The 25,188-nt window shown below is 43.1% G+C and overlaps 1 long non-coding RNA gene across 1 annotated transcript; it reads left to right on the forward strand.

Moving 5' to 3' along the window:
* Positions 1-943: 943 nt before the first annotated feature.
* LOC142829014 (uncharacterized) lies at positions 944-23,949 on the forward strand. Its single transcript, XR_012903228.1, has 3 exons — positions 944-1,134; positions 7,133-7,208; positions 23,392-23,949. It is a non-coding gene; the product is annotated as an uncharacterized LOC142829014 (long non-coding RNA).
* The last annotated feature ends 1,239 nt before the right edge of the window (positions 23,950-25,188 follow it).

The raw sequence follows: 25,188 nt of genomic DNA on the forward strand, positions 1-25,188 counted from the left end.
ATCACATTGTGTTCAAATTTAATATGTTCAAAGGGAGTTTAACATTTTAGTTGTTTGGTGGAGACCACGAAAGGAAGAAATGCCAAATCGCCCCCAAGATGTCAGTGAAGGTCTTTGCTGATTGGCCAAATGACCACTGACACATTGGTGGACTGTTCACAATGGAAACCGATGGATGTGTCCCCAAAAGAACTGTCAGCCATTGTGCATATAAGAAGCGAAAGTTCCTGACCAAAAGGGCTTACAGTATAAACAAGCAATACAGAGGGAGAGAATGGGACCCCCATACAGAGGAGGAATTGAAGCACAGAGTGATGAAATGACTCCCCAAGGTCACACAAGAAGTGTGTGGCCAATCTGGGAATTGACCCCAGGTCTCCCAAATCACATTCCAGGGCCTTCACAAGTTTATTCTCTTGGGTATATTTATACTGCCCGGCTATTTTGGGTTACTGTTGGTAACTCGAAATAGCTACCCCGCATCCACACAAGCTGCCTGTTATTTTGAAATAACAGGTGCTCTATTTTGCCATCCTGGTAAACCTCATTGCCTGAGGGATAAGGTATGGCTCAAAATAGCACAGTATTTCAAAATTTGGCACTGTGTAAACATGCCAAATTTCAAAATTGCATAGCGCTAATTGCGTATCATATTTCGAGTTTAGGGTGCTGTGTAGATGCACCCTTGAAGGGTACTAAGATGAGTGTCCTTTCAGGATTGATGCCCCATCTGGCCACTCACTGAAAGTGTCTGTGAAATCTATGGCTGGATATACAAACTAATGCAATCCCTGCATTATTTGATCAGAATTGCTAGGATAGCTATTTATTGATTACTTTTTGTGGGGGAGGTCGAGTGGTGAATAGATTGCTGGGTGAAGGACTATGAGGACCAGAGAGATAAACTTATTTATTGACACGCTAGATAAAAGCATGAAAGAGACAGACATAATGTAGGTCTCCTTTCCACATACACCAGAGAGAACTTTTCAACCCTACCCTAGAGGAATTACCTTCTCGCCAAGTAATGAGGATAGGGAAGTTCAGGTTCCAGGTTCATTTACTCCGGGGCTTCTGCATAGTCTGCTTCACAATAGACCCCACAATCATGAACTGAAGAAACTAAATTGTAAGGTGAGTTCAGTGAAATGAATCCCTGTGCCGTCAGCATGAACATGGAGTGGATCTTACCAACAAAAGCTCATGGCATAATATATTTGTGCAACTGCTCATTGTTTTTAAAATTACAGACTAATATGGCTGCCACTCTCTGACTTTCAGCTCCACCTCAGTTACAGTTGTTCTTTGCTTCCTGTTTAAAGGTGGACGATTCTAAGAGCTCTAAAATATGTATGCTTCTTTGGACTGTCTTGAATTTTCCTATGCCTCCTTGGGATAGTGTTTGTAATCCACATCTGGGTTGCTTAGGGAGGGATACCTCAGATACAGCCGACTCACCTCATCCTCCCACATTTAGCAATCCTGCGATGAGTTGTATTTCAGTGCAGGACAAGTATAGGTAGTTCCTATTTGCTATACTTCACCTAAGCCTGTTATTTGTCATAGCAAAGAGAAGGTGTTAGACTGGGTGCATCTACACAGCAGGGCTTAACTCGGAATAAGCTACTCAAATTGAGCTATGTCAATTGCATTGCTTATTTCGAAATTGCTTATTTTGAAATTGGAAGCGTATACACTGCACTTAATTTGAAATAGAGCACTCTTCCTCCGACTTCCCCTACTCCTGAGGGTTACAGGAGTGGGAGTAAGAAGTCCTCCAGCTTGACAGTATTTTGACATTATTTCAAAATAACTGCCTGCTGTGTAGATGCGAACTTAAGTTATTTCAAAATAATGCTAGTTATTTCGAAATAATGTTGCTGTGTAGACATATCCCTACTGTTCTCATGTGCTCTTTGCCCAGAGAGTTCTGTAGCATCTGTGAACACAGAGTGCTATTAAGTGTATTGATGACATGTTGGGCAGAGTTAAGGTGGCATTACAATACACCTTAGCAATACACTTCCTGGTTTTCAGGGATTTGAATGTGCTATTTTAATTCTTCATTTCCTGGTCTTTAGACCATTATGTTTTGCCATTTTTCATGTTCTAGAAGGGCATGAGGTACCACAGGGCAAACCTTAATCCTGTGTTTAAAAGGTATGACCCCTGGATAGGACATTCCATTGGAAACATGGATCCTATTTGCCTGACAAAGGCTCTGTTTGCAGCACTGCCATTGGCACTCTAGATAACCTTAGCCAAGTCACTTCATCTATACGCTTCTATTTCTGCCCCTCACCTCCCACCCACCCACACACACTCTTTCACTCTTGTCTATTGCCTTTGTAAGTTCTTCAGAGTCGGAGCTGCCTCTCCCTATGTGCTTGTCCTGTATCTACCTCAGTGGAAGTTGGGGTTGCCTTCTAGATGTTAATTTAACTCAAAGTTTTAGTAACACCAATAACTGAAGAGTTAAGTCTAAACTCTGGAGGTCTGCAGTCTACTTATCTTTTCTTCCCACCTTAAAAAGATGAGTGTCTATTTAAGAAACTTCAGCGATAGCTCACCTATAACCAGGGGAGTGGCTTTCTCAAACAAAGGGTTAAAATAGCCAACCCCATGAGATAAAGAAGAGAAAGATCTAACAGAGCTGCAGCTCATATGCCAGGCTAGGTACCAGCTAATCAGTACTATTCAAAGGTGAAGGCCAGACAGAGGAGCCAGGAATTGTTGCACAAGTTAAGCAAAGTTTAGTGAACAGCAAACCTGATAAAGCAATGGTTTGACTCTAATTTCTGTGAAAAACTCCACTCTTCCGTTAACCTGGCTCTGGAACAGGGCCCACATGGACTAAGTCTCCCAGTGAATCTCTGTCTCTCTCACACACACAGAGCTTTCAGTGGAAGACCTCAGACCTTCACACTGACAACCCCCTTCTTTCATACTCTATCTGTTGCATGCCATTGCTGATTTAGGGAGCTCTGCGTCCAAACTCTTCTGGTAAAAGGATTTGTGAGCAGTTTACTTTCTCTGCAATGACTTCATTGCAAAGGATTTTTCTTCTGTGTCAAGCTTGCCACGTGCTGGCTTTCCCTCCTCCTGTTCACCAGAGCCTCTCAGTTTCTGGAAATAATTTGTGGTTTGGAAATAGCTTCAGGCTTCAAAGATCTTAAATTTTACCATACCAGACTGGATTGTTGGGTCCATCTAAGCTGGCAAACTCCTTCCAGACATGACCAATACTTCAGAAGAAGACCAAACTCCTTCCTAACAACAACTCTCCAGTCTTACATAACGGACATCACCTGACGAATTTAAGGAATTGCTACCCCCTCCACTCACTGCCATGCACTTTTGGGGAGGTTCCTCAAGAAAGTATAGGAAACATTAGAGGGGGAACCCCACAAATATCAGTAAATTGTTTGAAGGGGGACACAGGTCATCAAAACACATCAGGGAGGACTTCCCAAAATGCAGCACTGCACTGTGCCTTCCAGGCTTGTTTTGGCTCATTGTCCCCCATCAAGGAAGTTGGAAAGCAATTTTTTATTGTAAAAGACAGAAGAGAAGCCATGGGGGCGGACTTCAAATCTGGGGATAATTCACGAAATTCCAGTTTGTATTGTAGAAGAAGTCTAAAGTTACATTCCTCATTGGTACTTATTTCTTTGGTTGTTGTTGGATTTAAACTGAGAGAAGTAACCCATTGATGGCTACCACATCCCACATTCAATCACAATAGCCTCCTCCCCTTGTCTCACATTACTGAAAAGCATGTGCAGTCTAAGGGTGGCATTTTGTGACTTCATTATTCATGTCGAGGTGGCGACTCACTCTACAAAATTCTGTTTACTTCTGTTAGACTACTGTTTACTGAGGAAGGTGCTGCTGGGTGTGATTAAGAACATCAGGATCAGACTTTAGGGGAATAAATTAGGGAGGTTGTAGAATTTCCATCACTGGAGATATTTAAGAATATCAGGATCAGACCTTGGGGAAATAAATTAGGGAGGTTGTAGAATCTCTATCACCGGAGATATTTAAGAACATCGGGATCAGACCTTAGGGGAATAAATTAGGGAGGTTGTAGAATCTCCATCACACCTGTCAGAGATGATCTAGATGGTGCTTGGTTCTGCTGTGAGGGCAGGGGACTGGACTTGAGTACCTCTCGAGGTCCCTTCCAGTTCTAGTATTCTATGGTTCTATGAAAATTACTACCCCGGAAAAGAACTGTTGTTGCTCATCCCTGGAACCTCTCTACAGCAGTCATGCATGGCATTATTGCATGGATGACTATGGGATCAACCAGAAAGAACTCTGAGAATAGCCCTGGGATGACTAGCACCTGAACTAGCTTTCTGTGTCTTGTTGGCCTAGACTTGGCACCACACAAGAGAGTCCTATCTGCACCCCATGAACATGAACCGAGTTTGTGTTTCAGCCTGGTTTGGATGCAGGGTGCAATTCTTGGCAGCAAAGAGACTAGCATGGGAATCTTCAGCCAAAGTGGAATGTGTGACATGCACAGTTTTATAGCGCCACCTAGCGGTGAGAGTGTACAGGAAACAGCTGAGTAAAGATGGCTGCCAAACAAGTCACGCTCATGTGATGAAGGATTTTGCCAGTTGTTGACTGCTTGTAACACACCAAAAATGCTATGCCCTGTTGTGAGCACTCATGTGTCACCATTGGTTTCCCTCCTGGGAATGATAGAGGGCTGAAGGGCTGAAGGTTCAAAAATCCTGATGTTTTATGTCCATGGATTTGCATATTTGATGCGAATGTCTAACATCTTGCTGGCCTTTGTAGATTTGTGGTCCCACTCCTGCTCTTAGGGGACAGGCCTCTGCCATCAGAGCTGTCACTAGTTGACTCCTGTATGGTGACCCTCCTCGCCATAGAAGCCAATAGAGGATGGTTAAACTTTAGTCATCCTAGATTGTCTCCCTAGGAATCTGACTGAACAATGAATGGCAGAATTAGCCTTTTGTTTTGTTCAGTCTGGAAGGAGCCTCTTGCTGTGATGGGTCTTATGTTAGCTGGTGTCCTAGGGAACATACCAGTGGTGACACAAGGAGCCTGGTATTGCATGAGAGTGTGCAGCAATGACAGCCTGGAAGACAGCTGCTACAAATTCTGCTGCTCTCTGACACAGTGAAGTCGTGCACTCATTTCCATCTGCTCGTGTGTGCATTCAAGACCACCTTGACACTCCTTTTAAAAATCCATGGCCTGAAGTTTTGGAATGCAAAGTGTACACAGTGTTTGTTATTTATACCACAACAGAGAGGCTCATTACGTTCCTTAGTCAATTACAGAACCCTGTCCCAGGGCTCTTACAATCAAAATGAGACATAACACATCCAGAGGACAATCAAAACAGGGGAGGGAGGTGGCTATCAAAGGACAAGACATGTAAACCACAAGACATGCTATTGTTATACAGATAACTTGTCAGTGATTACATATACATCATAGATTGGAGGTCAGTGTGGAATGAAGGCTGGGGAGAAATTAAAAGACTGATAACACTGGGTAGAGCATGGTATAATGCAGATGGGTTCTGTGCAAGCTTGTTCCACACATTTCCCCTATACCAATCTGCACTATCCTCTGCTAATCAAAGGCTCAGTTCTCCCAAAGAAAGAATCCATCCCTTGGGAAAAAGTTGCACATAATAGTCAGCCTACCCAACGCTTCCCCTCCTAAAGGGGTTCCTCTTCCATCTCTTAACTAAATGTTTCACACCATGCAATGGGGGTACTTTGCAAGTACGGTAAAGTATATCCCTCCATGGATATAGGGGTAGAGGCAAGATTATACATGCAAGTATTTGAAGGGATTTTCAAAGCCAAACAGGAGTTAAGCTTTTTGAGTTTCAATAGGATTTGGATGCCTAACTTAGGGTACGTCTAGACTACCGCGTTTTGTCGACGGAAGTTTTGTCGACAGATACTGTCGACAAAACTTCCGTCGACAATTTGCGTCCAGACACATGGAGTTCTGTCAACAAAGCAAGCCGCTTTGTCGACAGAACTCCGTAGTCTGGACGCAGTGTTACAGGCAATAACACCTTCTGTCGACAGAGTTCTGTCGACAGAAAGTGTTATGCCTCGTAAAATGAGGTATACCAGCGTCGACAAAACCGCGGAGTTCTATCGACGTTATGTCGACAGAACTCCGCGGTAGTGTAGATGCTGGTATTGTTTTGTCGACAAAAGTCCACTTTTGTCGACAAAACTAGGTAGTCTAGACACACCCTTAGTCTCCTTTGAAAATTCCAGCTACAAACATAAATTACCCCACATACTTGCTGGAAATAGGGATTTTTTTGGGGGGGGGGGGAGATGCTGGTTTGAAGTGATTTCCATCATATACAAAATATAAGGTGGGTCATGTTGGAGTCCCCATTATAGAATCTGGGGCCCTATGTTTTTACCTTCTGAGGCAATACCATTTGGTAGGGCAATGGTGCACAACCCATGGGTCGCGACCCACAAGGGGGTAGTGGATGTCTTCCTGGGGGGCTGCCAATGGCCGGGCCCAGCCCCCGGCCGGCCAGATCTAAGCACTGCACTGCTCAAATTATCTTGAGGGTTGTAACATGAGTATAGGGGGGTTGTGGTTGAAAAAAGGTTGTGCACCACTGGGGTAGGGAATTTGTCCCACTCTGCACAATTCAGCTCTAGAACCTAAGCTTTCATAAAACAAACAAACACAAAGCAACTGATCCCATTATCTTCCAGCGTCTGCAGAGAGACTAGGACAATGGCTCTGAAAGGTATGAGCTCACCTCTCTGCTTCTTCTCCGCCCCCCCCCCACACCCTTCAGCACATAGTCTAACATTTAAAGATGACAGTTTGAATGTCAGCATTGTAACACTGTTAATGCCTCCCCAGTTCCTAAAAGACTACACTGTCCCCTACCCAGATGGCTAAACCTCCAGTCCTCCCTGACAATTTCTACGATGCAGTCCTAGTCTGCCAACACATAAATACTGAAAACTGATCATGTGGAGACAGCATAAAATGAATTGAATCTCAACATGACACAGAGGACACTCTACCGAGTGCATTATTCATTTCCATATTTAATTCATTACATTTCTCCGATTTTTTTTTTCAGTTTACATGGAGGCGCAACACATTTTCTAGCCTGCTGTGCTGGAAAGTGGCAGAGCAAAGGGACCTTGCTGCTGAATGTAAGCCTTTCTTGTGATATTGGGCCTATAGCCTCAGAAAACCAGACAGCTCCCAGGTAGATAACTGATTACTACCACCTGTCTGTAGAAACAGGTATTGGGAAATAAAAGCAGGATTTCTGGCAGAAGGGAAAAGGGCAGGACACTTGCCTGGAGTAAGTAGTACCATTACTGAACCTCCAGTCTGCATTCCCCAGATGGTCTGTCCTACCAATTCTTGACCTGTCTTTTGCACTGGAAGGGGAGACCCAGTGGTGGCCCACCTTTCACAAAGGTTGAAGGAGAGGTGGGAAGGTAAGATGAGGCCTGTGCTGCTGTGGCAAAGGAAAGAGCACATTTGTTCTGTGTTGAGCTGTGACTCTCACTCCTGATCCTCCAAGGATTAAAGCTAGTTTGAAGAACACAATCTAGGGAAGACTCCTAACATGAGTTGTAGGGATGGATAAATTGACCTGACACAGTATTTTTCCCCATTCCTGATGATTCCATAATAAACACACTCTGAATCAGCTAATGCTGTTTGCCATTCCCTCTTTCTTCCCTAACTTCACCCTCCCGCCTCTGGAATGATCTGCAGCTTTATAATCCTCTTTGAAGAGACAGCTGGACATCTTCACTCAGTGCCTGGAAGCTGGCAATGAGGTCATCACCCCGTTTTGAGTACAGTATAGTTTCTAACATCCTCAGCTTAGGTTCCACGTAGCATTGGAAATTCTTTTATATTCTTACATGAACAGCACAGTTTCTTGGTGGCATTTAGTTCCCAATAACACATGCAAAAGAGAAACAAACTACTTCATCCTGGCCAGATGAAAGAAAAATCTAACTGGGCTCCTTCACCATCTTGTATCGACCAGAAGTCATCTTCTGTTATCAGCTGCTTGACAGATGGTTACAAACATAAATGGATGCCAAATTAGCTAGTCTTCTGCTTAAGGGAGTGGTTAGATATCTCATGATTTAACCACTCTTCTTCTCAAAAGATTTCAGTGGAAATGGGTGAGAAATTGTTTCCCCATTCTGAAATTTGTTGAGAGAGATTTAGTATGGATATGAAAAATCACAATCTCAAACATTTTAAAAAAGCAAACATTCAAAATTTTATTTGGATCAGATCAATCTAAAAAGTTAGTTTAAAATTATTGAAAATATTTCATTTGATTTTGACTTTTTAGTTTTTCATATTTTTGCTATTGAAAAGTTTGAACTGAAAATTGGTTTTTTTTTGTTTAGAAAATGTAAAAAAAAACCCAAAACATTTTTTTAATTCGGAAATTCATCAGACCAGATCCTTTCCTGTGAACGGTTTGGCATTTGATTAAAAAACGTTTTGTTAAAACTCCATTAGCTGTGGATTTCAGCTCAGTCGAGATCAAAGCAGGGCAAAGGATCTACTAATTTTGGATCTAATCTAGATCCAAAACCAAGTGAGTTACTTTGGAGCTTAAATTTGAAGCTGTTGGGATTCTGGTTTTCTCTTTACAATAGAACTTCTCTAGGACTCCTTTGCTCTGATTCTTCAAACACTGAACTTAATTCTTTAGCAAGAGTCACTTTGCTGATTTTTTTTAAAATTCTATGATGGCTTCCTGTTTTGTTTGATCCTTTGTTATTGTCCAATTACTGTATTTCCTGTGCCCACTCTATTGATTTCTAACTTAATCTTCCTGGAATTCATAGACATTTCTACAGCAGGAATACTTGATTTTGCTTTAGAGCTAATTGTTGGCAGGAATTTGACTTTTGTCTCAAACTGCAGCTTCTGTCATTTATACTGGTGTAACTCTATTATCTTCAATGGAGATATATTGACTTCCAATGTGAAATAACATTGGCAACCATCAGCTGGAAGGATTTCAAATACAATACAGGCCTTAAGGGAAATGTGAAAGTGCTTCAAGGAAGAATAATGAATTATTGATCATTAATAGTAATTAATGAAAATATACAATGCTGTAAATGCACACAGCACTTTATAAGCCACACAGCTCCACCCCATAAGCACTTAGTGTCTGACACAGAGGAAGAATCCCAGAACTCCAATTCATTTAAGAAATGGTGAGTAGAGGTTAATGGGGAGGAGACTCACACAGGAAAGACCTTAGGAAGAAACAGGTTTTAGGAGGGGATTTGAAGATGGGCACTTGATAGGTAGAATACAGGGTGGATAACTAATTTTTAATGAAAAAAAATCTGATTTTTAAATTTAAATAATATTTTATATTTTAAAATTAATAAAATACTAAATTTCTCATGTAAAAAACAAGTCACAATTAAATCTCATCACAAACCTGCTATACATATGCTTAGGTTGTGTCAGCCTGAACCTGTAGCTTGAAATAAGCGATGCAATTTGAGCTATGCAAAATTGCTTAGCTTATTTTGAGTCAATTTCTAAATAACCTCCTATTCCAAAATGTCCCTTACTTCTAGTGGAATGAGGTTTACAGGGACGTCAGAAGAGCGAGCATGTTATGTTTTAAAATAACAAGCATGCTGTTAAGACATGGAATAGCTATTTTGGGATTCCTCTGGTATCCCAAAATAACATCGCTGTGTAGATGTAGCCCGTATAGTCTCATAAAAATGAATGAATGGCTCTAGTCTGTCCAGCCTAACTACCAGCTCTTGCTTCTTGAAAGTTCTGGACTTCCAATTTCTTTTTCTCAGCAGACTTAAAAGTAACAGGTGCAAAGAGGACACAGGCTGGATAGGATTGTTTTTATTCTGTGCTTACCTCTTGGTGGACCTGGGCCACACATAGCAGAAGAGTTAGTTAAAATGTTGACTTAAAGATAGAGACAACATAAAGGAAAGGACAGAGGCAGTGTAGAAAGGAACAGTGGAGTAGACTGGTAAGAAAAGGGAACACATTATTCAGCACACACAGATTCCTATATTCCTCCACACTTTTGCCACAGAAAAACATGGCTTCTGGGCATAAGAGAGATTCTATCTGGGAATATTTTGAAGAAATGTCTTCCTAGGTAAAAAAGGAAAATGGGTTAAGTGTAAGTAGTTCAAGGTGATGATGCAGGGCCTAGTTGCAAGAATGCAACATCCTAAGGAAAACTTCTTATTGGGAAAAAATGATGTGGATGAAGATGTGGATATGGCTGAAGATCAGGGTGGATCTGGTTAGTAACTTAAATAATTCACTTTGTAACCATTATTCTTCAAGACTCTCTCTTCCCCTTTTAGTATAAGTGATTATCAAGTAAATTCCCAAGCTGTTTGCTATGTTGTATGTTGCTAGAAACAAAAAAGTTGGCATAGCAAATCCTTATGGCTTGTTTAGTTAATTAACTAGGTTTAGAATCTATCACCCAAGTATATAATGCAGAAAGCAGCAGTAAGATAAATATTGGCAGTTGTCTCAGTGTCATTTTCTCATTTTATATTACATAATATACACCCCTTATTTTGAAACATCATAGTCACGAGCCATAATAGTGATGCCATAAGTCTATTTCCCTATTTTACTTCAGCATAACTCAGCTTTCCCAAGGAAACCCCATCCGATATTTGTTTTCTCAAAAAACAGCAGTGCCAGTGTGTTCAATGGGACTTAATAGAAAATTAAGTGCACGCTAAGTGCACTCTTAGCTTTTTTGGTGACTTGGAATTAGATCTGCATCGTTGCTAAAAAAAAATGTAAATAATTAACTAAATACTAGTGTGTGAAAAATGACTATTCCAAACCTTTTTAATTTTAAACATAAGAGACTTAGACTGTCCAGTTGCAACAATTTCAGAGTCTTTTAGAAGCAGTGTTACATCTAAACATATTTCAGACAATAAAGTATCAGTAGCAAACAAAAGATTTCAATCATCCAGAAAAAACACCACCATGGATGGGTTTGTAGTAAGGACCAGCAAATACCAACAAGCCATAGATAAAAATACTGCTTGGTGTATTTATGCTACAAATTCTCTTTTTTGCACTGTTAATAATAAACACCTTCATTAACATGGTTGAGTCCTTATGACCAGGCCATACTCCACCTGTTAAAGTAGACATTGATGGAAGGTTTCTTGATACAGCATACAAGAAGGAACTTGGATAGTGTGCAAGAAATACTGAGGGGAAATTTGCCAATTTAAGCCTTGAAAAGGGGAGCAATGTACATGATGGTCCAGTAATGTGTGCCAGTGTGACAACAGAAGATGGGGCTGCTTCTTTCAGAAACAATACATACAGGGGGAAATGCCCACATAACAGAATATTTAAAAGACGTGTCAGGGAAAGCTGTAATAAACTGAACAAAAATTAAACATGTGCACAGTTTAGCCACAATCCTGCAAAAAATGGCAAAGTGATACTTAGAAGGAAAAAACCAGCAGGATGCTCCTAACTAACATATGGCGGCAGCGCCTATTTAATGTGTCTTGTAGCCGAAGACTTAAGTACGTCTTCACAGGATAAAAGAAAATGTAGTTGAAGTTGCAAAATACTTCCATAACAACCATTTTGCTTCAGCTTCTCTGAACAGAGCAGAAGGAATCAAACTAATTCTCCCTCAAAATGTTTGATGGAATTTTGTGGTTTGATTGTTTTGAATTTACTAAGAATTGGCCTGTTCTCATAGAACTTTGTGAAGAAAATCATAATTAAATAGATGGAAGTATCTCATTCAGAGAATCTAATATTGTATTAAAGAGAAATGTAGAGGATATGCTCAGTATACTGAAACCTATAGACTTAAACTGTTGAGAAATTACTGCTGCATTGCTGATGTCGAAATTTGGAAGGGATTTCAAGAGACATTGACAAAAGAAATAACTTACCAGAAAGTTAAACTACAGGCAATAGAAAAGGGAATGGATCAAATACTCAGTCCATCTCATTTTCTTGCAAACATGCTTAACCCCAGATATAATGGTAGACCCTATCTTCTGAAGATGCTGCTTCTACCATGTGATGGGCATCTCAAAATCACTTCCCCATTATACCAGTCATAATAAATTTCAGGGCTGGAGTGAAACCATATAATCAGTACGGCTTTTTTCCGGCTTGTAGATAAGTAGGAATAAGAGATCCTCCGGAAAAGAGCTTATTTTCCGGAGGATCGCGTCCAAACTGGCGCTTTTCTCCGGCTTATCTACAAGCCGGAAAAAAGCGGCAGCCATGTTAATGCAAATGCCGTGGGGGATATTTAAATCCCCCGCGGATTTGCCTAATCCAAAGTGCTACATTTGCATCCCTATTACGGAATAGGGGCCAATGTAGATACAACCTACATGTTTACAAATGATGTTTTTAACAAAGTCACTCCCTTGAATTGGTGGGAATAATTAGTCAGACACCTTGAAACAGAATTCCTTCAGTTGCTAAGCCAGCTTTTCACAGCAGTAGCTTCCTCTGCAAGCACAAAGAGAATATTTTCATTGTCTGGTATTATTCACACAAATCTAAGAAAGTCACTGGGAGTTGAAAAAGCAGGAAAACTCATATTTCTGTTTCAGGAGAGAGGAAGATGAGAGCTAGTTGTAGAAGTTTTAAGGACACTGTATATTTAATGTTCTGAAGACTTGTCTGTTAGGCTATGTCTACATTACAGCGTTTTTGCGCAGAACCAGCTGTTTTTTCTGCAAAAACTCACAGAACATCCACATCTCAAGCATGTTTCTGCACAAAAAAAATCAAAGGAACAAAGGGGGTTTTCTGGAATAGGTATTCCTCATTCTATGAGGAAGAACTCCTTTTTGTGAAAGAATTATTTTGCAAAAAGGCGTGTGGGGATGGGGAATAGGGGGTTTTGTGCAAAAAGAGGAAAGAGGAAAAAGCACAGATGCCCTGGTGGCCATTCTGTGCATACCAATGAGAGCTTACTTTCGAGAGAGCATCCATGCAGTCTGGACGCTCTCTTTCACAAAAGCGCATTACTTTTTTGATGCGCTTTTGCAGTGTGGACACGCTCTTGCGCAAGAACTTTTTGAGGAAGATCTCTTCTGATAAAAGCGTCTTGAGCAAGAAGCCTGCAGTCTAGATGTAGCCTTACAGTTAACAAAATTCGGAAAAGCCTTCAGCCAGCAATTCAGGAGACTGCTGCAATTGCAAATGTGAAACATTTATGTAACATTTAAGATTTTGTTTAACAAAATATAAGTTCTATTGTGTTTGTGATTTTGTTCTTACAATTTCTAATGTACTGCTGCTGCATTTGCAGCATGACACAAGTAATAAGTGTTATGTACTACAGGTTAAACTCTCTAGTCTGGCACCCTTAGGACCTGACCGGTGCAGAGAGAGAGAATTTGCCGTACCATGGGAGGTCAATATCGTCTAGCAGCATTACCAACACTTCAACTACTTATTGGTCTCTTAGAAGACATATAGGGGATAAATTGGGGCTAAATAACAGCACAGAACACTGATAGCTAGGACTGGAGGCTGTAAACGTACTTTTTGGGACCACGGGAAACTTGGCCACACCCTTGATAAGTGGATATCCAGCTAACTACAATTATGCTGGACCATGGATGTTGCCAGACCAGAGAGTGCCAGACTAGAGAGGTTCAACCTGTTTTTCCTAAATTAATAAATATCAAGTTATCTAAAAACATGATACCAAGTAAACCTTCTCAGATGTTGTAAAATGCTGATCTGAGCTATAAATTGACATGATCAGTTTTGCCCCATTGGTTAAGAAATATGTGAAGAAGTATCATTGAGGAACTTGATTTAAATCAACAATTTGTTCTTGGTGATTTAAATCAGTTCTCCCAGGTAGAATCATGGAATCTCTTTTGAGCATATAGGTCAGAAAGCTGGGCATGGGAGGCTACATTTGACAACAGGCTTAAGAGCTACCATCAGGAAGATATCTGAAATGTCTTACAACAACTTTATTGAACCTTCTCACCAGAGTTACATATTTTTACATGCCCTGGAGGACACTTTATAGTAACTATGCAGATTTATATGTGGAGGCTAGATAGCGGTCTGTCTTGGATGTTTTGGACACAACAAATCCTGCATCTTGGCAAGGAGTTAGACTAGACAAGAGCTACTCGACATGCAGCCTGCGTGAGGTCCACGGCCCATTTGTTTCCGGCCCACGGCGTGGTTTGGGTTTACCCGTGGCTCGACATGGGGCCCGCAGGTGGGATCCTTTGAACATGGCCTCCACTGGGAACACATTCCACAATGGCAAGTCAATATAATGATCTTCTGTTGATATGTGTTTTAGTAGTTAAATTCCTGGATTGTCATTGTTCATTAAAAGTGCTGTCATATGGGTGGAAATTGGGTAAATATTGCATTTTATTTATATTGGCAGAACTGACTTACATGGGGCCTGCATGTTGTATAGTCTTGCCTTAATCTTTGTATTCATGACCTTCAGTGTGAAAGAAGCTATTTGCATATATATTTGCATGTCTATGCAACCACACTTAAGTTGTGTCCCTTGGCATGTTCTGTGAGTATCATTGTGGCCCCCAGGGCTTCCAAAGTTGAGTAGCCCTGGCCTAGATGATCCTTGCATCCCTTTCCAACCCTACGATTAGGGCCCTACCAAAATCATGGCCACAAAAACTCAACCCAGACTATGAAATCTGTTTTCCCCCCCATGAAATCTGGCCCTTTGTGTGGCCCTTAAACTATTTTGATTTCATGGTGGAGCAATTCTCAGATTGGGGGCTTGACGGCAAAGGGTGGTCATAAGGTTATTTAGAGAGATTGGGGTAATGCCATCCTTACTTCTGCACAGAGCTGGGTGCCTGGCATATGGCAACTGCTGAGTGGCAGCAGCACAGAAGTAAGGGTGGCAATCTTGGGTGACCTGGCTATTGGGGGAGTCTAGCCTCCTCCCCTCTGCTGATGCACTAGATGGCGGTGCTCCCAGCCCCAGAGCACGAAGTGATAGTGTCCCCAGCCACTATGCATCGTCTGGCTACACAGAATGGTCCAAGCACCAGGTGGGCAGCATGACCCTACACTAGCTGCCCGGAGTCCCTGCGGGAGGCACGCTGGCCAGCCAATGACAGCCTGGGTCAGCCAGGACAGAGTGCTGGGAACAGCAGGAGAGGTCTTGGCTTAGAGCAGTGAGTGGGTAGGGCTACAATAGGCTTTCTGAGGAGGGGCAGCCTCCTTCCTCCTATGATAACAGCTGCTCACAGCAGCAGTACTATACTATGCCATCCTTACTTTTGGTGGCTCTGCCACTAGCTGCCGCTCTGGAGCTGCCCAGTTCTGAAGGCAGCGTCACCTCCAGCAACAATGCAGATGTAAGGGTAGCAGTACCACAACCGGTGTTCCCTCAAAGCTGCGCGGCTGCACAGCTTCACAGAGGATTAATCAGCCCCACACAGTCAGTCAGCTTCATTCACAGAGCCCTGAGCTTCTGACTGGGCAGGGCTGATTAATCACTAGTGAAGCTGTGCTGCCTTGCAGCTAAGAGGGAACACAACCCCCTTTAGAATGACCTTGTAATGGTAGGGTCCCTGGCCCAAAAAGGAGGGGAGGGGCGAGGGGGTTACAACACTGTGACATTTCAGATTTAAATAGCTGAAATCATGAAATGTATGACTTTTAAAATCCCATGACCATGGAATTGACCAAAAGAGACCATGAATTCTGTAGGGCCCTGTCTATGATTCTATAATTCCAAGGCCAGAAGGGACCACTAAAATCATTGGCATCATTAGTCTGACTTCCTGTGTTACAGACACCAGAGAATTGTCCCAAAATAATTCCTAACGCATTTCTTTTAGAAAAACATCCAAGCTGGATTTGAAATTTTCAGGTCATGAGGTATCCACCCCAACCCTGGGCAATTTGTTTAAATGATTAATTACTCTCACAATTATAAATTTACATCTTAGTTCCAGTTTGAATTAATCTAGTTTCAACTTCCAGCCATGGGATCATGTTATACCTTTCTTTGCTAGACTGAAGAGCTTATTAAATGTGTTCCCAATGTAGATAATTATAGACTGTAATGAAGTCACTCCTTATTAGCCTTCTCTTTCCTAAGCCAAATCGACTGAGCTCTTTGAGTCTCTCTCTGTTAAACATGTTTTCTAATATTTTGGTGGTTCTTGTATCTCATCTCTGAACCTGCTCCAATTTTTCAATATCGTTCTTGAATTGTGGATGCCAGAACTGGATATGGTATTCCAGTAATGGTCACATGAGTGCCAAACAGAGGTAAAATAACCTCCCCGCTCTGACTTGAGATTCCTTTGTTTATGTACTCCAGGGTTGCACTTAGTCATTCAGTCACAGTGTCACACAGGGAGCTCATGTTCAACTCATTATTTACTACGATCCCCAGATCTTTTTCAGAGTCACTGCTTCCCAGGATACAGTCCCCCTTTCTGGCCTATATTTTTGTTTCTAGATGTGTAGTGTACATTTGCATTTAGCTATATTATAACTCACATTGTTTGCTTGCACCCAGTGTATAAAGAAATACAGATTTCTCTGAATCATTGAAATGTCCTCTTAAGTACTGCTTCCTAAATGTTGGTATCATCTGCAAATTCTATCAGTTATGATTTTGTTTTCTCCCAAGTCATTGATAAAAATGTTTAAATAGCATAGGGTGAAGGATTGATACCTCCACTGCAGACATATCCACTTAATTGTGTGTGTGCCATGCAAATTTTACACAATTCTAGCTTTTACATAAAAGTTGTGCAGTGCAAAGTATCTTATAGGATTCTAAGTATATTATGTCAACATTGCCGTTATCAACTTTAAACTCGTAATCTCATAAAAACTGCAAGTTAATTTGACAGGATCTATTTTTGTAACCCCAGATTGATTTGCATGAATTACCCTTCTTTAATTCTTCATTAATCAAATGCCATATCAGCCTCTGCATCAAACATGCTCAGCATCATTGTCAGCACTATAATTATCCAGGTCCTCCTATTTCCCCCTTTTAAAAAATTGTTACAATATTAGCATTTTCCAGACTTGTAGAATTTTCCCTAATGCTCCAACACTGATATTGAAAAATCAACATTTACATGCCAACAAGCCAGCTCTTTTAAAACTCTTGGATGCAAGCTGTCTGAACCTCTACATTTAAAAACGTTTAACCTGAAGAAAAGCTATGTGTAAGCTTGAAAGCTTGTCTCTCTCACTAACAGAATTTGGTCCAACAAAACGTATTACCTTACCCACCTTATGCTTCAGATATAACACTGCATATAACTTTATTAGCTTGTGTTTAACATCCTCCAGAAACACTAATGATATACAGAAAGCATCATCGCTATATGATGAGACTAAATCATCTGGTTTTCCCCAAATACAGAAGAGAAATATGTACTGCACATTTCTGCCTTTTCTGCACTCAGACCATTGTCAAGATTCATTTTATTCCTCATATAATTTTTAAAACTCCTTATTGTCCTTAACTCTGCTGGCCATAGATGTCTCTTTATTTCCTTTATCAATTTTCTGCAGTTACTAGCTTCTGATTTACATTCATTTCTATCCACTGCTCCTTGTATTAGATCACTCTGCCTTCATTTCCCCTACGCACCAGGTCAGTTTTTTAATATGGCCACCTTTCTCAACTGTGGCATTTTGGGCATTTACTAAGGTGGTTTGAAATTATTCCCACTTAAGATTCCCGAATATGTATGTTCTTTATATAGAACTCTGGTAACAGTTGAAAAACAGAAGATAAAGGGAAGACCTTATTTCCTCTTGACTCACGAAATGCAAGTCTCCACTCTTGAGGTTCTCCTGATCTGTGTCTCACCAATTTTATTTTCCTACACCACATATTTCCCCTCCCTATTTCCTGTCCTTCACCCACTCTCATCTCTGCACCTTCTTCCCAATGTGCTCTTCCCCTAGAAACTCTTCCAGCACCAGGTTTGCCACACCTTCTCCCTCCTTTAGGTGTGCTTCTTCCAACAGTCGAGCTCAGCCATGGCCAACCCATGGCTCACGAGCCGCGTGTGGATCTCCCCTCACAAAAGTCTGGCTTGCGAAGCTGCTCCTGCACCCCACCCCCAACGACCCCCAGCCCCTCTCTCCATCTCCCCAGTGCTCACTGGGTCGGCAATTCAAAATGGTGCCCAAGATGGCGGCCGTTGACTGGAGCCTGATATGGCCAAAAAGCCTAAGCATTTTTTTTGCTTGACAATTCTGGTGTGGCTCTTCGCATTTTCTCCACCAGTTTTGGCTCTCTTTGTTAAATGGGTTGGCCACCACTACTCTAGCTAATCCTTGCCCTCTCTTGTGGAAGGTGCTCAAACCATCTGTACAATAGAGTTAACCTGTGCCAGGCTTTACAGTATTTAACTGCTCATTTATGCTCCTTCATGGTGTTTGTATATTTATTTGTTTACCTAAATTACAAACTCTTTGAGACAGGCACCCCATTTTATTATGTGTGTGAAGATCCTAAGCCATGATAAGTAACAGCAGAGTTGTAGACAGGGATGAGAACCTTGTAGATACATTGCAGCTTGGAGAGGCTCAAAGAGAGGAAATCACTGAGGGCACTGAGGGATGAGGTGATATGGCCGGTGCAGGGAGAAAGGAAAATTACGTTAGCCATGGTGTTTTAAATAGACCAGAGTGGGAGTATCAGAGAGCCAGGGGAGAAGGAGTTATAGTTTATAAGGAAAAAGCATGGCCCAAGGAAGGACAAGCCAGTTGGGAAAGGGGAGAAGGTGCTGATTTTTGAGAGGGAATGTGGTGTAGTGAATAGTCCAGAGACCCGTTTTTTATGTTTTGCTCTGCCCGACTTGCTGTGTGAAGTTGAGCAATTTTCTTTCTGTCTCTTTCTCCTTGCACCCTCTTTTCTGTTTATAAGAAGCTTTTGGGTGGGGGGGCAAGGATGGTCTGGTATTATGTATTTGCACAGCATGGTGCCTGACAGGAGTGTCTCATGAACCAAGCAGCTCTGATTTTACAGCAGTAAATGGATATATAAATAAAAATGCCCTCTGGGTTTTAAAATTCCACAGCATAAAATAATATTTCTTCCCTGACCTAATCAAAGTATATAGTGAACAAGCCAGATTTCTTGGGTTAATATAAGGGAGTTCCTTCCACCCCCATCACACCTTCAGCTGGAAAAAGCAGCTGTCCATTTTATCTTGCCTGCTGGGCCCTGATTGGTTTCTGCCCATTCTTTGCCTTTCTAGCCACTAGAACCAATCTTCACTGGTTCTGCCTGCAGGACTCTCTATATGCAGTTCTTGGAGGACTGAACTCAGTGTTTTTCTTCCCCAAAAGGACATGGTCTCTTAGTGGGGTGTGACTAGTTAGTGGGACCTCCAGCAGGGGGCAGCAAATGCCTGGTACACCTCATCACAGGCCTGAAATGCAAGTTAGGCTCCTAAGCTCTATTGTATTACAAATAATAATGATGATATAGCTGGGATGTGATGGAGAGAATGATGGAGAAGAGTCAAATATTACCCTGACAAGGTGTATCTGGGACACTGGGAGAACAGACAAGGTGTCAGCTGCATCAGAGAAGGGAGAAGACAGGAGAGATTAAGGGGAAAGATGAGAAGCTCCTTTAAAGGAATGGATTACCCATTTGGAGGGAAAGATAGTTGGCCACATAGGGATTGTAGAGAGAGAACCACAATAGGGATAAAACAATGTAAACTCCCTCATTAGAAGGAGATAATCCAAAGCATTCTGGGAAGAATCCTGCCGTTTTCAGCATCTTGTGTCCTCCTGAGTGGGCTTTGGATCAGAATTAAGGGGAGGAAACTAGTCTGAATCATAAAGGGCATAAAAGATGGCATGAAAATTAAAAATAAATACAGGTTGAACCTCTCTAGTCTGTCATTCTATAATCTGACCGCCTCTGTAGTCTGGTATGATTTTACTGTAGTTAGTTGGATGTCCACTTATCCTGAGTATGGCCAAGTTTCCCACAGTCCCATAAAATTTGCTTATAGCCATCAATCCTGGCTCTCAGTGTTCTGTGCTGTTATTTAGCTCTAATTTACCCATAAATAACTTTTAAGAGCCCAGGAAGCAGTGCAAGTGTTGGCAGTGCTGTTAGACAATACTGAATTCCTGTGGTTTGGCACGTTCTCTGGTTCGGCACCAGGCAGGTCCTGAGAGTCCTGGATTAAAGAAGTTCAACCTGTATAATGGTGAAATCATGGTTGAATTAAAGTCTAAAGGAGTTTTATTCATTGATTTCAATGGGGTCAGGATTTCTCCCAGTTAAACCATTAACTGATACTGTTAGGGCATGTCTGCACAGCAGGGCTAAGCTCAAAATAAGCTACACAACTTGAGATACACTAATTGTGTAGCATAAGTCAAAATCTTAAGTCTACAAGGCAATTATTTCAAGATAGAGCACTCTTCTCCTTACTTCTTGTACAATAAGGGTTACAGGAGTTGGAGTAAGCAGTCCTCCAGCTCGACATTATGTTGACATTATGTCAAAATAACAATCTGTGTCTACACATAAGCAGTTATTTCAGAATAACGTTAGTTATTCTGGAATAACGCTGCTGTGTAGACATAGCCTTAGTGACCTATTGATAGAATGATCCATATTGGTTAAAGGTCCCAGATATTCATTGAATAGCCATGAACCATGCAGAGGCCCTGAAGGTTCCAACATGCTTGCCTCATCACCGACTGGAGAAACCACTCCTAATGGTGAAGAAGTTATTTTGCCTCTGGAGTAGCCTCTCTCCTGAGACTACCTAGGAGGGTACCAGATGTTATGTGACATGTGCACCTGTCCAAATATTTAATGGAGCTCACATCAGACACCAATGGCTTGCACTCACCATTGACACAAGCTGCATTTGAGCTAATGACTTAGGGTCCAATTCAGTACCCAATGAAGTCAGTGTGTGTGTGTGTGTGTGTGTGTGTGTGTGTGTGTTCAACTGGAAATTATACTTTTTTCCATGTACATCTCTATTTTTCTTTTATTCTCCCTTTTCCTGTAAAAAATGTTTTTAAAAGCAAGTGCCTCTATTTGAGCTCCCATGAACTCTGGCTCCTTTTAAGAAATGTTTGTGCTGTTTAATTTAAAGAATTTCTGAAAAACGTATAAGGAAAGAATTTCATAAACGGCTCATTGAAAAACATTCCATACATTCCCTCCCATCCAGAGACACCCGTGTGTGGTCTCTGTTGAGGTCAGATTAGGGGGCTCCATAATAAGGACAAAGATTCCAGCACACAGAAAACAGCATATTGTCAGTTGCTCGGCCAGCACGGAGAAAGATCTTATAACTCCCACTGCCCAAGGCTAGTAAAGAACAGACATGACAAATGGATGGTAAATATATAGTCTCTCCCAGGTTAGGAGCAGAGAAGTTCCAGCCAAAATGCTCGTGAACACTACAACACAACTCTTAACAGATTGACGCTAGGCCGCTTTCCCAGCATATCATATCTCTTGAAGACAGTAGGTTGAGCTGAAGGCAAAACAGACAGACTCTGTTATTTTATCCATTAAAGATGGAGACATTCCAGGGCTCACTCAGAAGTCAGAATGGGATTTTAAGCACAAATGATGGCTGGATGGATGGCATAAACAGGGATGAACACAAAAGAATTTGGGTATTAACCAAAATTAGGAAATAGACCCAGGAGATGATGAAGCTCCCCAGCCCATTTGAAAGTCAAATAGAATCAGTTGCAGCATAGTAATCTCTTGAACATTGTGATACTGCAGAATGGAATATGCAGCACGCCCTCTCTAAACTCTGTTTTAAAACAAACACCAATGACTTTCTTATTTCTAGTCTCAAGTGCTCTGAAACATGCCAAAAGGCACCACTCCTGAGCCAGTACAATGCAAATGCTTGATGTGTCATTTCCAGATCACTTATCTGAGATAGGGTATGTCTACACTGCAAAGTTAATTCGAAATAACAGCCATTATTTTGAATTAACTTTAATAGCATCTATACATGCAAACCGCTATTTCAAATTTAATTCGAAATAGCAGAGCGCTTACTTCGAATTTGGTAAACCTCATTCTACAAGGAGTAATGCCAATTTCGAAATAGCTAATTCAAAATAAGTGCTGTGTAGACACTTAATTTGAATTAGCTGGCCTCCAGCCCTTTCCACTTTCCCCTGGTGGCCACTCTGGGCCAAACCAGGAAAACTCCTCTCCTCTCCCCCAGCCCCAGAGTCCTTAAAGGGGTAGACTCTGGCCAGACTGCACGTGCCAGATCCAGGACTGCCAGCAGTCTCTTCCCATGACACAGTGGCCCCACCATACGTGCCAGCAAGCCGTCCCCTGCTCAGTCCCCCAGTACCCAGGAGCCAGCCAGGGGTCACAGACACCGCGTGCCCTCCTGGACTAGTGAGGAGATCATGGACCTCATTGAGGTTTGGGGGCAGGCCCCTAATAGTCATGATCTCCACACTAGATGGAGGAACGTGGCTGTCTATGGCCGCATAGCTGCCACCAGGCCCAGAAAGGCCACAGGTGCACCCAGGAGCATGTGTGCCTGAAAACTAAAGAGCTGCGGCAGGGATACACCAGGGCCACTTGTGGCAGCTCCTCAGCAGGGGCAGACACCTGCCCCTACTTCAAGGCACTGGACCACATCCTGGGGGGCGGGACGGTCTGTAACACTCAGGGGGGCAGCGAGCCGGGACCGGAGGTCCCTGACCAGGGCGCAGAGGAGCCACCATGGAGGGTGCCACACTGGCCGGACACCCGAGCTGTCCCATCAGCAGAGTCGCCTGGGTCATCCGGGGAGGTCACACCATGTAAGTGCCATTACTATCCCTTTCCCGAAGGGTGGGGGAGGGATACCAGGGACTGCGCGCATGGGCCTTGCTTACCACAAATCACACAGCAACTTGTGCATATGCAAGCACGTGCCGTGCCACCCCAGGGTAGGTGGCTCCAGCTGCGTGCCACACAGGGGCCATGGCCTGATAGCCACACGCATATGTGAAGAGACCTGACATGCTCCTGACCCCGGGGTGGGACACAGCAGGACGCCCTTCACAAGCCCTCTCTAACATCTCCCCCCTACCTCACCCACACTATATACAGCATAGGGGCAGGGTGCGGTCTCGGGGCAGCTCCCACTCCCGGGGATAGCTGGACATTCTGACCATGGCCTCTATGCAAGCACAGCGGCTCTGATGGTGCAGGGCACGGTCATCCTCACCTCGCAGAGGGGGCCTGGGCTTCACCCACTGTGTCCCCAGGGAGAACTGACCACTTCTCTTCTTTCTCTACAGCCACACCAGCTGCACGTGAAGGGCGCACCACCCTGCCCGGGACATGCTTCCGCACCCGAGGGCTCCACAGGACCACTGCAACACGGCAGAGGTACCGAGAGCAGCAGCTGGAAGCCCTGCGAGCCCTGACCCGCATCATGGAGCAGCGGGCACAGGAAGAACAGGAGTTCCAGAGGGAGCTGCTTGCCCAGGGTCGTGCCATCTGTACCCATTTGCAGACCCTGGTGTAGAACGTGCTGCCTTGTACCAGTCCAGCGCTTGCTGCCTCCCCCAGCTACCATTCCTCCTCCCACTTCTTCTCCCCCTCCTGCCTCTCCCTCCTCAATCTCCTCCTCAATCTCCACACCCCCCCATCTTAACCTCCACATCCTCCTCCCCATCCCCCTGGGGACGCCGAGACCCCCCACAACCGCCGTGCTGGGAGACATGTGGCCCGATGAGATCCCCACCCCTAAGCGCTGAGCTTCCCCTCCTCCTTGCCTCCCCCTTCCAGCTCCCTCCTCCCAGTTTTCGGCCTCCCCTCTCCCACCCTCTCTCCTCCTGTCTCCCACCTCCTTTCCCCAGTCTCCCCAGAGGTTCATCCCCCCCCCCCCCAGTTTTGTTCAATAAACCTAGTTTCTATTTTTGAAAAAAAGTGTATTTTATTTGACATCAGGAAGGGGGCTAGGTAGGTGTAAGTGGAAGGACATGAGGGAGGAATGGGGCACGATCCCCAGGTGAGGCTCTGAAGGCACTCCTCAGGGTGGACGCTCTCCTGCAGGGCCTCCTGGATCCTGACAGCCCCCTGATGGACCCCCTGGATGGCAGCCTGCACCAAGTGCAGCCGGGTTGATGGCAACGACCCCACGAGATGCACTGGAGTGCCCAGGGGCAGCTCTGGCTCCGTGTGGCCAAGTGCTGTGGTGTCCAGAGTGCGGGCACTCAGGGCACTCCAAGACAGGACTGCTTTGCTGTCCCTCATTGAGGTAGACAAGCAAGTGGGGAATCCTGAGAACTGTCTGTCCGGGGTGGGGGTAGGGTCTCTTTAAGCATGGAGCTCAGTTAGCCTCAGGCAGCAGCCCCACACACAAAACCCTAACCTGATGCCCTGCCGGCACTGGTTCCGGCCAGCCTTAACTTCGGTTCAGGGTCCACTCAGTGTGAACGTGCTATTTCAAAATAGCAAAACGCTATTTCGAAATAGTTTGTGTGTCTAGATGCATTATTTCAAATTAGCTTAATTCAAATTAACTATTTTGAATTAAGTTAACTCAAATTAACGCTGTAGTGTAGACATACCCTTAAAGAATAGCATCAGGAAAATGTCTTTGGTAGAAAGCCCTTTTCTGTTTGCGGCTGACTCACTCCAGAATGGACTTTTCTGAAAATGGCCCCCAAGTTCCACTAGGAGAAATTCTGATAAAGCTGTACAAACTGAAATCCCAAACTTGTGTCATCATTTACGCCTGTAACAGATGCCACTGGGGAAAGAATACAGTGCCCTGTTTCAGTAGGGATGTACACTTTCTTTGCACTCATTTTGCTCAGTTGTAAATGCCAATATACGGTGTAGGGCGGGGGCATATCAGGCCCCAGACCTTTGCACTTGATCCTCTCCTCTGTAATTTGATGAAGAAATCCCCTTACACTAAACAGTCTTCAGAAGTTTACAGAGCCCCAATGTCCAGACCGGACCAATCTCTAGTTTTAAGCAATTGGATGAAAAAAGGGTTTTAGGGTAGAGATCATTTTTTAATTTTAATTATAATATCACAGTGACATTAGATAATCCACCACAAACATTGGCACAGCTTAGAT

The sequence above is a fragment of the Pelodiscus sinensis genome, chromosome 4, assembly GCF_049634645.1.
Source record: "Pelodiscus sinensis isolate JC-2024 chromosome 4, ASM4963464v1, whole genome shotgun sequence".
NCBI classification, from domain to species: domain Eukaryota; kingdom Metazoa; phylum Chordata; order Testudines; family Trionychidae; genus Pelodiscus; species Pelodiscus sinensis.